This window comes from Trichosurus vulpecula, chromosome 7 (genome assembly GCF_011100635.1).
Source record: "Trichosurus vulpecula isolate mTriVul1 chromosome 7, mTriVul1.pri, whole genome shotgun sequence".
Lineage (NCBI taxonomy): Eukaryota > Metazoa > Chordata > Mammalia > Diprotodontia > Phalangeridae > Trichosurus > Trichosurus vulpecula.
Genome location: NC_050579.1, coordinates 235,228,198 through 235,240,957, shown reverse-complemented (window position 1 = coordinate 235,240,957; position 12,760 = coordinate 235,228,198). Strand labels below are relative to the sequence as shown.

At 41.8% G+C, this 12,760-nt stretch overlaps 1 pseudogene; it reads right to left on the bottom strand.

Annotated features, from left to right (window-relative positions):
* Positions 1-10,903: 10,903 nt before the first annotated feature.
* Positions 10,904-12,431, bottom strand: LOC118856383 (annotated as a pseudogene).
* Between the last annotated feature and the right edge of the window lie 329 nt (positions 12,432-12,760).

The window sequence follows — 12,760 nt, the reverse complement described above, 5'->3', positions numbered from 1 at the left end:
TTCCCACACTTCCCCTGGAGAGCTGATTGTTAAATACCACCACATTCTTGTGGCTATATTCATAAATGAAGGACTCAATTTCAGTTAGAGGTTAGTGAAAATAAAGATGTAATCCCCCCCTCCCCCTCCCCAACAAGCTCTCTAAAAGCTATCAATAAACCCCAGGTGAAGAACCCCTGTAACAAACTAAACTGTATTCATAGGAGAGAGTCCTTCTGCCCCATCCTGGTTATGTGCTGCTCATTTTAAGTGGCCTAGTTTAGGCTTTGTTATCTAACTCAAAGGAAATTTCAGGTGGATTGGTAGCGAGACTAATACCATAATATCCAGGAGAAGTTGGAGCAGCCCTGGTGATCACACCAAAGATCTAACTTTCCAATTTGTCTCCTCATAGAATAGGCCCTGGACACTAAACAGTGAGAACATCTTTACTCAGAAATGTATTTCTTAATATAGGAAAGCTTACCATTCCCCATCATGTGCTTTACCCTCAAGTATGAGACCTCTTCAAAGGCAAGGCCCAGACCTGCTGTCCACTGGTTGGCCAACCCTCTAGTGTATAGAGAAGTATAAGAATGTATTGGGTGGATCATAGATATTAAGCTGGAAAAGACTTTGGAGGAATAGAACTGCTTTATCTGAGACATGGGCAGCTAGGTGGTACAGTGGATGGAATGCTGGCCTGGAGTCAGGAAGACTTATCTTCCTGAGTTCAAATCTGACCTCAGACACTTACAAGCTATATGACCCTGGGCAAAAACAAACAAACAAAAAACCCTGTTTGCCTCAGTTTCCTCATCTGTAAAATGAGCTGGAGAAGGAAATGCAAACCACTTCAGTATCTTTGCTAAGAAAACTTCAAATGGGGTCACAAAGAGTCAGATATGACTGAAAAATCATTGAACAACAAATGTACGATGCCAAGCTTTGAGAATACAGAAAAGAGACAAAAGATAGTCTCTACCGTCAAAGAGGTCGTGATCTAATGTGAAGTGACTTGGCCAAGGTGACCAAGGTCATATAGGTAATAAGTGACTGAGCCAGGACAGGGCCTCTGGTTTTCTGATTGAACATCCAAAACTCCTTGAATGCCATTTATCAGTGTCCTTCAGTGTGAGTGATGGCACATCCTGTCCTCAGAACAGGTTTTGGTAGGAATGAGGATAGAGAGGGCACTGGATGTTCAAGGCAGGGGGTAGGTGAGGGAAATGGGAGAGTTACCTATAGAGAAGGAATGGATTATGAAAAAGAGAAACTGGGGTAGGGGGGCATAAAAGAATAAATGCCTATGGCATCTTTTTGCCCCAGGCTGGCTCTTCTCTTGATTGTCAAGTGGCTTGTCTTACATATAAAATCTTGGTTTCTTATGACTTACAGGTATGCTTCCAGCGAAGAAGTATTTGGAAAGAAGGTTGAAAAGAAAGTGGGGCTTATGATTTTCCTTTCAATCCCATTTCCCCCACTGAACTGAAACCAGGGCCAACAATGAGAGAGGAGATCAGGAAGATTGCTGCCTAAAAGATTCTCAGCTGAGCCTGTGACTTGTCTTTGGCATGTTGAAGCCTGTTTGGACTTTGTAGAGATTATGAATCTGCCTGGAAGTTGCTGTGATCTCCTCAGGAGAGGAAGAACCCTCTTGACTTGGCTTCTCTTGCCAAAGTTTGATATTTCTTTTAAGGAAATAGGGCCTTCCTTCCTCCGTGTGGATCCTCAGCTTTCCTGGGGTACGTAAGATCAGTTGAGGGACACAGAACATACTTTGGGAAAGCGAGTCCGAGGTGGTTTCTGACAAGGGGAGTATATTTGAAAGGCTCTAGTTGTTTTGTTCAATCTTGAACCTTTGAAGAAGGCAGTCTTGGGACCATGTTTTCCTCCCTTGTGAAATGGGGAAAACGATATTAGAAGGTGCTCATGGGGGCATATGTGTGTATGTATGTACGTATAAATCAGTGAATGCAGGGTGTATAAAAAATGACATGGCTGTTTGTTCTGTATTGAGAATAAATGAGCCTCCTTTGCCTGTGTGTATATTTCACTCTCATACGATCCTGGGCCAGCTCTTTAATCCAGATAAATCTATAGAGGGTAAGCTCATTGAGGGCAGGGTCTATGATCTTTGTCTTTGTATCTCAGAATCTAACAGAGTTCCTGGCAAGCAGAAGGTGCTTAACAAACGTTTGATGATTGATTGGTTTTGGTGGCAGGAGCAGACTGGCCAAAATTTTCTAAGTTATTTTCTGTGAACACTAGTTCACTCAATGAATCTTCAACAAGCTCTGTGGCTATGAAAACAAAACAAAACACAATCTTTGTTGCAAGGGGCTTACCTTATACTGGGAATGCAACCTTTTCATAGATAAGTACAAAATAATTTGAGGAAGGAGGGAAACACGAAGAACCGGGGTTTCCAGTTTCCTGTAAGATTTCCTGTAAGAAGCAACACCTGAGATGAGCCTTGAAAGAAGCTAAAGATCATAGGATGCAGAGGTGAGGAGGGTGGGGCATGCCTTCCAGGCATGGGGGTCAGCCTGTACAAAGCTATAGTGGCAGTCCCCTTCAGTGAAAGATACTGTAGTTTTGGTTTGAAACAGAAATTAAACTATCTGGGGGAGAGTGAAAGAAGTGAGGGAGTGGGATTCTCTGTCTTAATCAGTGCTTGAACACATACACACAGAGAGAGAGAGAGAGAGAGAGAGAGAGAGAGAGAGAGAGACAGAGAGAGAGAGAGAGAGAGAGAGAGAGAGAGAGAAAGAGAGCTCTCTGCCTTCAAAAGTCTGCCTTCTAGTGGGGCAAAACAACATGGGGATTCCCTATGGTATAGTGAAAATAACACTGCACTTGGAGTCAGGGGAATCTAGGTTTGAATTGCCCCTCCTCTATTTACAACTCATGTGACTTTGGACAGATCACTTAACCTCTCTGAAGCTGAGGTCCCTGTCAGTCAAATGAGAAGGTTGGACTAGGTGGCCTTTGAGGTCCTTTCCAGCTCTAAATCTATGGTCTGATGTACAGGATACATCCAAAGTATCAAATGAGATAATATTTGTAAAGAGTTTAGCCTAGTGCCTGGCACATAGTGGGCACTATATAAACGGTAGGTATTATTATTATTATTCTGACTCTTCATGGGTCATGAGGGCAGCTAGGTGGCATAGTTGATAGCGTACCAGTTCTGGAGTCAGGAAGACTCAACTTCCTGAGCTCAAATCTAGGCTCAGACACTTCACCCTGTTTGCCTCAGTTTCCCCACCTGTAAAATGAGCTGGAGAAGGAAATGGCAAACCACTCCAGTATCTTTGCCAAGAAAACCCCAAGTGGGGTCACAAAGAGTTAGATATGACTCTTAACAACTGAACAAGATTATTATTATTAATTATTATCATGTACTTATATGCATGTGTAGCAAATGTCTCATACATAAAAAATAATTTTGCATGAGGACTAATTATTGGAGTGAGGGACAAAGAGAAACAGTGTGTGGCACTCTAGCTGAGGGAGTCAGGAGTTCCCAAAGTGGAAAGAACATTTCAATAGGAACAAGGAAAAAAAAATGCTTTGATCCTCATGCTATTTGGCTAAAGGGTTAACTTTCCTCTCAGAACCTGCCCCTTTATCAATCAATCAACAAGCATATATTATGCACCTACTATATTCCAAGCACTATGAACCACACTCGTCTTAGGGTCCAAATGTCCCTACTACAGGCCTCCTAAGGTCAAAAAGTGTACCTTATAAGAGGTAATACTGGTCATTGTTTTCCCCTCTCATTCCTTTGAGGGGCGTGGTGGAAATCTTGAGTTACTCCAGTGAAGGAGTGGCTTTGCGGCAGTACCTGTCTTCCCAGCCCAGCTCCTCCATCTGCCCAGGGAGGGGAGAACCAGTTGCCAAGGAGTGAGGAAGACCTTGGGAAAGTAGTCAATACAGAGGAATTGGTCAATGAATAAGCTTTTATTAAGTGTCTACTACTTGCCAGACACTGGGATAGACAAAGCACAGTGATAATAAAAAGGGAAAGAAGTGAAACAGCTTCTGCCTTCAAGGAGCCTACTTTCTATCAGGAGATAATATGTGTATTGAAAAAAAAATACACACACATACATATATACATACACACATATACATACATATATGCATACACACACATATATATACATACACACACACATACACACACATACATATATACATACACACATATACATACATATATGCATACACACACATATATATACATACACACACATACACACACACACACACACACACACACACACACACATATATATGATAGATGTCAGGGGATTTGGGGGGTAGGGAGGGGGAATGCAGTAGCTCCTGGGGAGGATCTGTAAAGGTTTCATATAGAGGGTAGTACCTGAGCTGAGTTTTGAAGAAAGCTAGACATCCTAAGTGTCAGAGGAGAGGTCGGAGGGCATTCCAGACATGGGGGCTAGAAGACGCACAAGTATGGACATGGGAGATAGAGGGAAAAGCATCCCTCAAGGAGAAAACCAGGCCCCCTCTAACCTAACTTTTAGAATAATTGCAACTGGCATGAAAAAACTGTAAAGCTTTACCCTTAATTGGCCTTAGGCAAAGTTCTTCAATGATGATGATGATGATGATGATATTTGAATAGCATTTTTATAGTATTTGTTATATGCCCGGCCCTATGCTAAGTGCTTTACAGTTATTCACTCTTTTAATCTTTACAACAGCCCTGGGAGGCAGGTGCTATTATCAGTCCCTTTGCACAATGAGGAAACATGTGGAGTGGCTTGCCCAGGGTCACACAGTTGGTCGTGTCTGAGGTCACATTTGAACTCAGATCCTCCTGACTCCAGGTCCAGTGCTCTATCTGCATAGCTGCCAAACTCAAATAAACCACATAATATTGGTGGAGTCTACAACCAACTGTTATGACAGGTAGGCATGACATCCAAGGAAGAGTGTTCTGCTAGGAAAAATTTTTCTTTGCCAGCATTTCTACTTCCAGGAGGACTGGAATAGAAATGCCCAGAGTAAGGTCCTCGTCCCACCTCCCCCACTGGGTGATCCAGAGAACACTTCTTCACTACTCTGCATCCCTGTTTTTTTTTTTGTAACATGGATCCAATATTAGCCCTTCCTTTTCTCACAGGAACCATATAGGGCCAATGAGATGATTCCTGCGAAAGTGGTGCGATTTCTTTAAAAAAAAAAACTCAGACATTGTGTGGAAATATCATCATCATCATCATAACCACCACCACCATCGTTATTTTATTAGTCTGTTAAAATCACGGGGGCAGCTAGGTGGTAAGTAAATAGCACACCAGCCTGGGAGTCAGGAAGATCTGAGTTCAAATTCCGCCACAAACATTTGACACTAGCTGGATAACCCTGGGAAAGTCACTTACCTCTGATTTCCTCAAAAAAAAGGATACATCTTTAAAAAAACATCACATAGCAGCACGGCATAGTAGATAAAAGGCCATTCTCAGAGAGAGGAAGGCCTTGGTTCAAGTCCAACTTTTGATTCGTGCTGGCTGTGTGACCCTGGGCCATTTACTTAACCTCTGAAGTAAATATGTTGACTTGTTCAGTATAGCACACAACTTTTAATGACCTTACAATGTTTTTAACTTGAAATTTGTCCTCATTTTACTGCAGTCACTTATGTGATTTGGCATTGAAGTTAACAATTTTGGATACACATGCTTTAATTTAAAACTACATTATTACCACATTTGATATTAAGCATAACTTTGATAAACAGTCTATTTTTCCAAATCTAGCCTGAATTATAGTTCATAACTTTTCAATGAGGTTTAAATCAGGTAAGTTCTCAGGATACTGAAGCACGTTTAATCTCCATATCTTTGATAAATATCTTAACCGTTTCTGCTATGTGGCATCATTCAAGGCCATTTTGCAGTATTTCATGTCCTCTTGGAAATATTTATAATTCTGCTTCTTTATATAATAGTTTATTTATCAAAGAGTTTTTCCTTCTTTTAATGAACATAAGACTTTCAAGTCCACTGGAAGGAACAAAAATCCCTCAAACATTTTTTGGGGTGGATATTTTATGGTCTGACGAAGATGTCTAGATCTCACAGGCTCACTTTGACTTCTTCTGAAAATGGTTTTAGTATAACCATCAGTGGAAAAATGAGTTTTGCTGCTAAAAGTTACTTTTGTGTTGTTTTGGTCATGATAAGCATTTTTCTTCAACGCGAAAGTTATCAATTATATTTGTACTGGTCCTTCAACTCCCAAAGGCCTATCCTACAGAGAAATCAATAAAAATCATTCCGACTATCAGATGCGTCTGAATGGCCTTGTTTTTTGAAGATTAATTAGGCTGTTTTGCAGCAATTGTTTGTTAGCTTTTGGAATTTCTTAGGTTTTTTTTTGTTAGATTCAAAATAACTGATACAGTTTCACTGTGGGCTTGAATAATCTTTGACATTTTGGCTTCCCCACCCAAGAGCCATGACAATATTTCTAATGGTCATTGAAGTGTGCTCTTTAAAAACTATAACTTTCACAAATTTCCTCGGAGGAATATCCATTATTAAAAATGACAGATTTAAAAACACAACACAAGAGATTAATGAGCGATGTATTTATTGCACAAAATCCAGTGCTTAAACTAGTTTGTTAAGCAGACATGGGAATATCAGGTCAATCTTGTTTTGTCTGATCAAGGTCAAGTGTTCTGATTCATCTTAAAGAGTAAAAGCACTCATGTATGACCATTGCTGTCACAAAGGGAAATTATATCAAAATTATTGCCTGTCTCAAATAGTTCACCCACAACTTTACCTTGTTACATGTGTCAGAGAGTAGTAGTATTCTGGAACCAACCTATGATTTCACTTATGTATGGAACTCCTGGTGTGCAAATTACATTTACCAGGCCAGATCTACAAATGCTTCTAAAATTTATTACCTTAGAGAATAGTCTGGGACCAGTAGGAAGATAAATGACTTTCCCAGGGTCACATAGTCATTATGAGTCAAAAGGTTAGCTCTTTATCTAGTACATTGGGCTACTTCTGAACCATCTTATCTGTGTCACTCCTTCAAGTCAGTGCCCCAGGCAACATCATCATCATCATGGTTAATTAATTATTGACTGTTGATATAACAACCAACAGAAAATATAGGAGAGAAGGATGTTATGGTAGAAAGAATACCAGAATAGATTTTATAGGTGGTTCTGCCATTACTATCAGTGTGAACTTGGGTATCTGAAAATCAACCATTTGAAATATATGATCCCTAAAGTCTGTGATTTACCATTCTTTCCTTTAAGGGCCTTCCCAGCCAATATTTTAAAAATTGGATTTTATTGCATTCAACATTTATTAAATGTTTTAAACATGGAAAGCACTGTGCTAGGTTCTGGGGCACAAAGATAAAAACTAATGCCATAGTCTATGCAGGGAGAGGGAAACCAGTTTTGAAGACTACTAGAGAAAATGGCTCTCTTCTTGATTTTCAGAGCAGCTTTAAATATTTGTACAGAAGACAAAATCAAGATTAACCTTGATTGACCTTTCTTAAGATCCTGCAAAATTCTTTTTGTCATCCTTCTATAAATTTTTCATAAAGAATCTACTCTGCAGACAAGAGGGTTTTCTCAGGTTTGTGGTATTTAGATTTGTTGTTGTTGCTTTTATCTAAACCTTTTATTTCATAGGTGCAGAAAACTCAGTAATAAACCTTCAACCAATGCAGATCAGCAATTCTTCTGCAATTTGTAATCTTAGAGAGCTTTTTTTTGGCGGGGGGAGCATTGGAGGTTAAATGACTTACCCAGGATTATATAGTCAGTATTTGTCAGACCCAGGACTTTATAAAACCCATATCTTTCTCACTCCAGGTTTGGCTCTCTGTCCACTTAATTTTACTACCTACATGTTAAGGTCAACAACAGTCAAATTAATATCTGTAGATAGTCACTGATAAAAATGTTAAATAGCACAGGGTGGAACAGAGGTCAATACTTGTCAGTCCATTGGAGAACTTCTTCCAAACTGACATGGCACAACATACCAAAATTCATGGGATGAAGCTAATGTAGTACTTGGGGGAAAATGGTGGTTGGTTGGTTGTCCTTTATTCTCAAAGAGGACCAAAATGACATCACTGTGCTAGAGTCAAGTTTCAATGTGTCTAACTGTGGCTGATCAGGCCAATATGAGCTTAGAATGCCCCACTACAGGTCAGGTACAAATAGTCCATGTGAATATTTGGGGTGGATGTTCTAAATTTGTGCATCCTGCATTTCCTTTGAGCTGTTTCAATTCTGCTTTGCTCATAGAGCACAGTACCTTCTCTGATGTGGGCACACCGTGCTGAGTGGTCCTGTGCCAGTGTCTCCCACGTCACACAATCAAATCCAAAGTTCTTGAGAGAGACTTTGAGAGTGTCCTTGTGTTGCTTCTTCTGACCACCATGTGAACACTTGACCTGTGTGAGTTCTCCATAGAACAGTCTTTTTTGGCAAGTGTACACTTTGCATTCGAACAACATGGCCAGCCCATCGGAGCTGCACTCTCTGAAGCAGAGTTTGAATGCTTGGCAGTTTAGTTTGAGTAAGGACCTCGGTGTCTGGTACCTTATCCTGCCAGCTGATCTTCAGAATGTTCCTAAGACAATTCAAATGGAAGCGATTCAGTTTCCTGGCGTGGTGCTGGTAGACTGTCCAGGTTTCACAAGCATACAGCAATGAGGTCAGTGCCACAGCTCTGTAGATATTCAGTTTGATAATCAGTCTAACACCTCTTCTCTTCCGTGCTTTCCTTCTGAGCCTCCCAAACACTGAGCTAGCTCTGCCAATGCGTGTGTCAACCTCATTATCAATGTGTGCATCCCTGGAAGGTACACTACCAAAGTAAGTGAATTTATCCACAGCATTCAAAACTTCTCCATTTACCGTAACTGATGTTTCCACATATGGATGGTGTGGTGGTGGCTGATGGAGCACCTCTATTTTCTTGGTGTTAATTGTTAGGCCAAAATTAGCACAAGCAGCAGAGAATTGATCCTTACTTGGTTTCATCTCAACTTCAGAGGCTGCATTGAGTACACAATCATCTGCAGACAGAAAATCATGCACCAGCACTCCCTCTACTTTGGTCTTGGCTTGTAATCTTTTCTAGTTGAAGAATTTACCATCTGTGAGGTAGCTGACCTCCATGCTGTGTTCATCCTCATAGAAAGTATTTGACAACATCACTGAAAACATCATGCTAAAATGCATGGGAGCAAGCATACAGCCTTGTTTCACTCTATTGGTGACTGGGAAGGTATGAGAGCATTGGCAGAATAAAAATTCCAAATTAAACACCTTAATAGAAATACTGAAAATCAAAGGAGAAATTAATAAAATTGAAAGTGAAAAAAACCATTGAACTAAGAGCTGGTTTTGTGAAAAACAATGCAACAAACATAAGATAAAAACAAACCATTGGCTAATTTAATTATAAAAAAGAAAGAAGAAAATAAAATTATCAGTATCAAAAATGAAGAGTGAATTTACAACCAGTAAAGATGAAATTAAAGCAATCATTAGAAGCCATTTTGTCCAACTTTAGGCCAATAAAACTGACAATTTAAATTGCTGAATAGTTCCAAAAATATAAATTGCCCAGACTAACAAAAGAGGAAATAGAATACTTAAATAACTCTATTTTAGGAAAAATTAATTGAACAAGTCACAAATGAGCTCCCTAAGGTGGGGGGGGGGCAGTTACCCAGGACCAGATGGATTTATAAGTGAATTCTACCTAACATTTAAAGAACAATGAATTCCAATATAATATAAACTGTTTGAAAAAATAGATAAAGGAGTTCTACCAAATTCCTTCTTTGACAAAATGCGGTTTTAATAAAACCACGGAGATCAAAAACAGAGAAAGAAAATTAGAGCCCAATTTCCTTAATGAATATTGATGCAAAATTTTAAATAATATATTAGCAAGGAGATTATAGCAAAATATCTCCACGATCATACTCTATGACCAGAGTGGATTTTTACTAGGAATGCAGGGCTGATTTAATACTAGGAAAACTATCAGCATCATTGACCATATCAATAACAAAAACAACAAAATTATATGATTGTATCAATAGATTCAGAAATTTTTTTTTTTATCAAATACAACACCCATTCCTATTAAAAAACACTAAAAAGTATAGGGATAAGTAAAACTTTTTTTTTCTATGATTTACTGGCTTTAATGAGTCCCTGTAAAATGAGCGCATTCCTGCAAAGTAGAGAGGATCTGAAATGGCAAGAGTTTGGGGAAGGGAGGCACCCACAAAGTGCCGCCACCTTGACCTTCAGTCACAGGCCAATCTCTAGCAGTCATGTAGGCCCACTGACATCCTCAATGTGACTGACCATCCTTACAGAGCATAACTTCTATAACCCCTGCCCAAACTGTCAGGGCCAAGCCAAGCTTTTGAAGGGTCTGCCCTCAGGCCTCCCTGTGTCCATTCTGTGCAGGGGAAAATTAAATGCTCCATTCAATATCTGTGTGTTAGGCACACAACAGAGGGCACAGACTGGGGGTAGAATAGTGTACCCCTCCCCCACTCAGTCTTAACTGATTCCTGATTCTTTTCAGCTGCTTCAAGCAGCTGATAACCAGAGCCTAAGGACTCACTTCATAGCCTTTGCCCTGAGTTAACTGCTAGGAGGTGAGAGGAAAGATGGAGAATTGTGACCTCAGCATCTGGGTCCAAGGAAAAGCCCTAGCAGTTTCGTTCCCCAGTCACATTACTTCTTACTGTACCTGCGAAACAAAGCCAGAGGAGAACCTGGGTGAGGAAGTTCCCAGCTCCTGGCTCAGGTAAGAGAGTAGTTGGAAAACCAGCACCATAGTCTGGCTTCCCCTGAAGCCCCTCAGATAGTCTTAATATCCAGAGTCTAAGGCTTGGACAGACTGGCATTGGGCCTTAACCATATGGAGGCACCTCTCACGCAAGGTGAACTGGGACCAAGTGATCAGCTGTAGCCACGTGCACACGATGGGCACCAGCACCAGCAAGTAGAAGCATCCCTGATGTAACGTTGGTGCCCGAGGTGGGGCAGGGGGATCCAGCCGAGGCCTAGCACTGCCCACCAGGGTCTGCAAGAGCTGCTGGATGATGTCATCCCAGTATAGAAGCAAAGCAGCCAAATGCCCAGCAGTGGGGCAAAAGTCTGGCCAGGCTTGGTCACCAAGGCCACCATCCCAAAGAGGAGTGCTGAAGCAGCCTACTTCCAGTGGCTCAACACCAAGTCCTCATCCACCAGGTCTGTGACCACCAGGGTCAGCAGCTTACAGGTACCCTCCGTGAACACACGGTTGCTGGCAACGAAGCTGCAAAGCTGGTGGAGGTGTTCTGGTCCAGTCAGCAACATGAGTAGATTGAGGCTGAAAAAGGAAGAGCCCTTGAACCACTGCATAAACTCACCACCTTTGGCACAGCGCCAGGAAGTACAGGTTGTTGAGACGCACAGTGATGTGGTACACCCCCAGCAAAAAAGAGGCCATGGAGAGAGAGATCTGGTCTGACAGCAAGTACTTCAAGAAGAGAGGGAAAAAGTTGCTGTTGAAGTGGCAGTGGTAGACCTGTACCAAGTTCATGACTATGAACAAGAGGAAGTTTTGGTGGTGTGCCAGCTGCTGGAGGTACTCACTCAGGGTGACCCTCTTTTCCTCCTCATTTGCTGATGGTTTCTCCACATCTGGGCCTTCTGAGGCTGAATGTGGGCCCCCCAGTGTCCTCTCTTCTGTCTCAGAATGCTGCCTCAGTAGCCAGGTGGCTCCAGTAAAGCCAAGCCCAGAGCAGCAGCCAGAACCACACAGAAAACACAAAAGGAAGAGAAATCTTCTTTGTTCCACGAAGTGTGGGAGGTGAGGATGGAGAGGGAGCCAGCTGTGCTGAAGAGAGAGCAGTAAAAATTGAGGCGTGTTTGGCAGTGGGCAGACAGGGCCAGGTCAGCCAGAAAAGCATGGTGACTAAGGTCTATCAGGGTCATGAAGCAGTCATATAGACAAAAACAAAGCAAGAACTGCATCCCCATGGGTGCCCATCATACCCAGAATGCCAGAAAAGCAAGAGCCAGCAGTGGGCCATGCCAGCTGAGAGTCTGGAGCCTCATCAGAACCACATACTGGGATGGGATTGAAGCCCCTGTCCTGAGTGGGGAGCTGAGGAAGACACGGTCACTAAGCCAGCAGAAGAGTGGGTCACCAAGGCTGTTCCAGAGGAGAAACACTGTCTCTCTGACCCAGAAGACCAGCTTGTCAGTCTTGTACACAGAGACAAACGTCCATGTAGTAGAGCAGGACCACATTGTGTAGACTGGAGACAAAGAGTGACAAGGAACCATAGACCACTGTGGTGGGCAGGCTGAAGAGCCAGGCCAGGGGATGACCTGCCATGGCCCACAGCCTCAGGCCTCAGTGGATCAGGGATGCCAATGCACCTGCCTCCTTCCTCCCTTTCCCAGGCCAGACCATCCTTGTCCCCAGTTATCTACTCCAACCCCTCATTTTACTACTGAAGAAATTGAAGATGTAGGTGAAGCCAATCTCCTAAAGCTTTTCTTAAAATGATAAGTAGTATCTGTCTAAAACCAATAGCAAGCATTCTGTGTAATGGGGATAAGATAGAAGCCTTTCCAATAAGATCAGGGATGAAGCAAGATGCCCATTATCACCATTATTATTCAATATTGTGTTGGAAATACTAGCTATAGCAATGAGAGGAG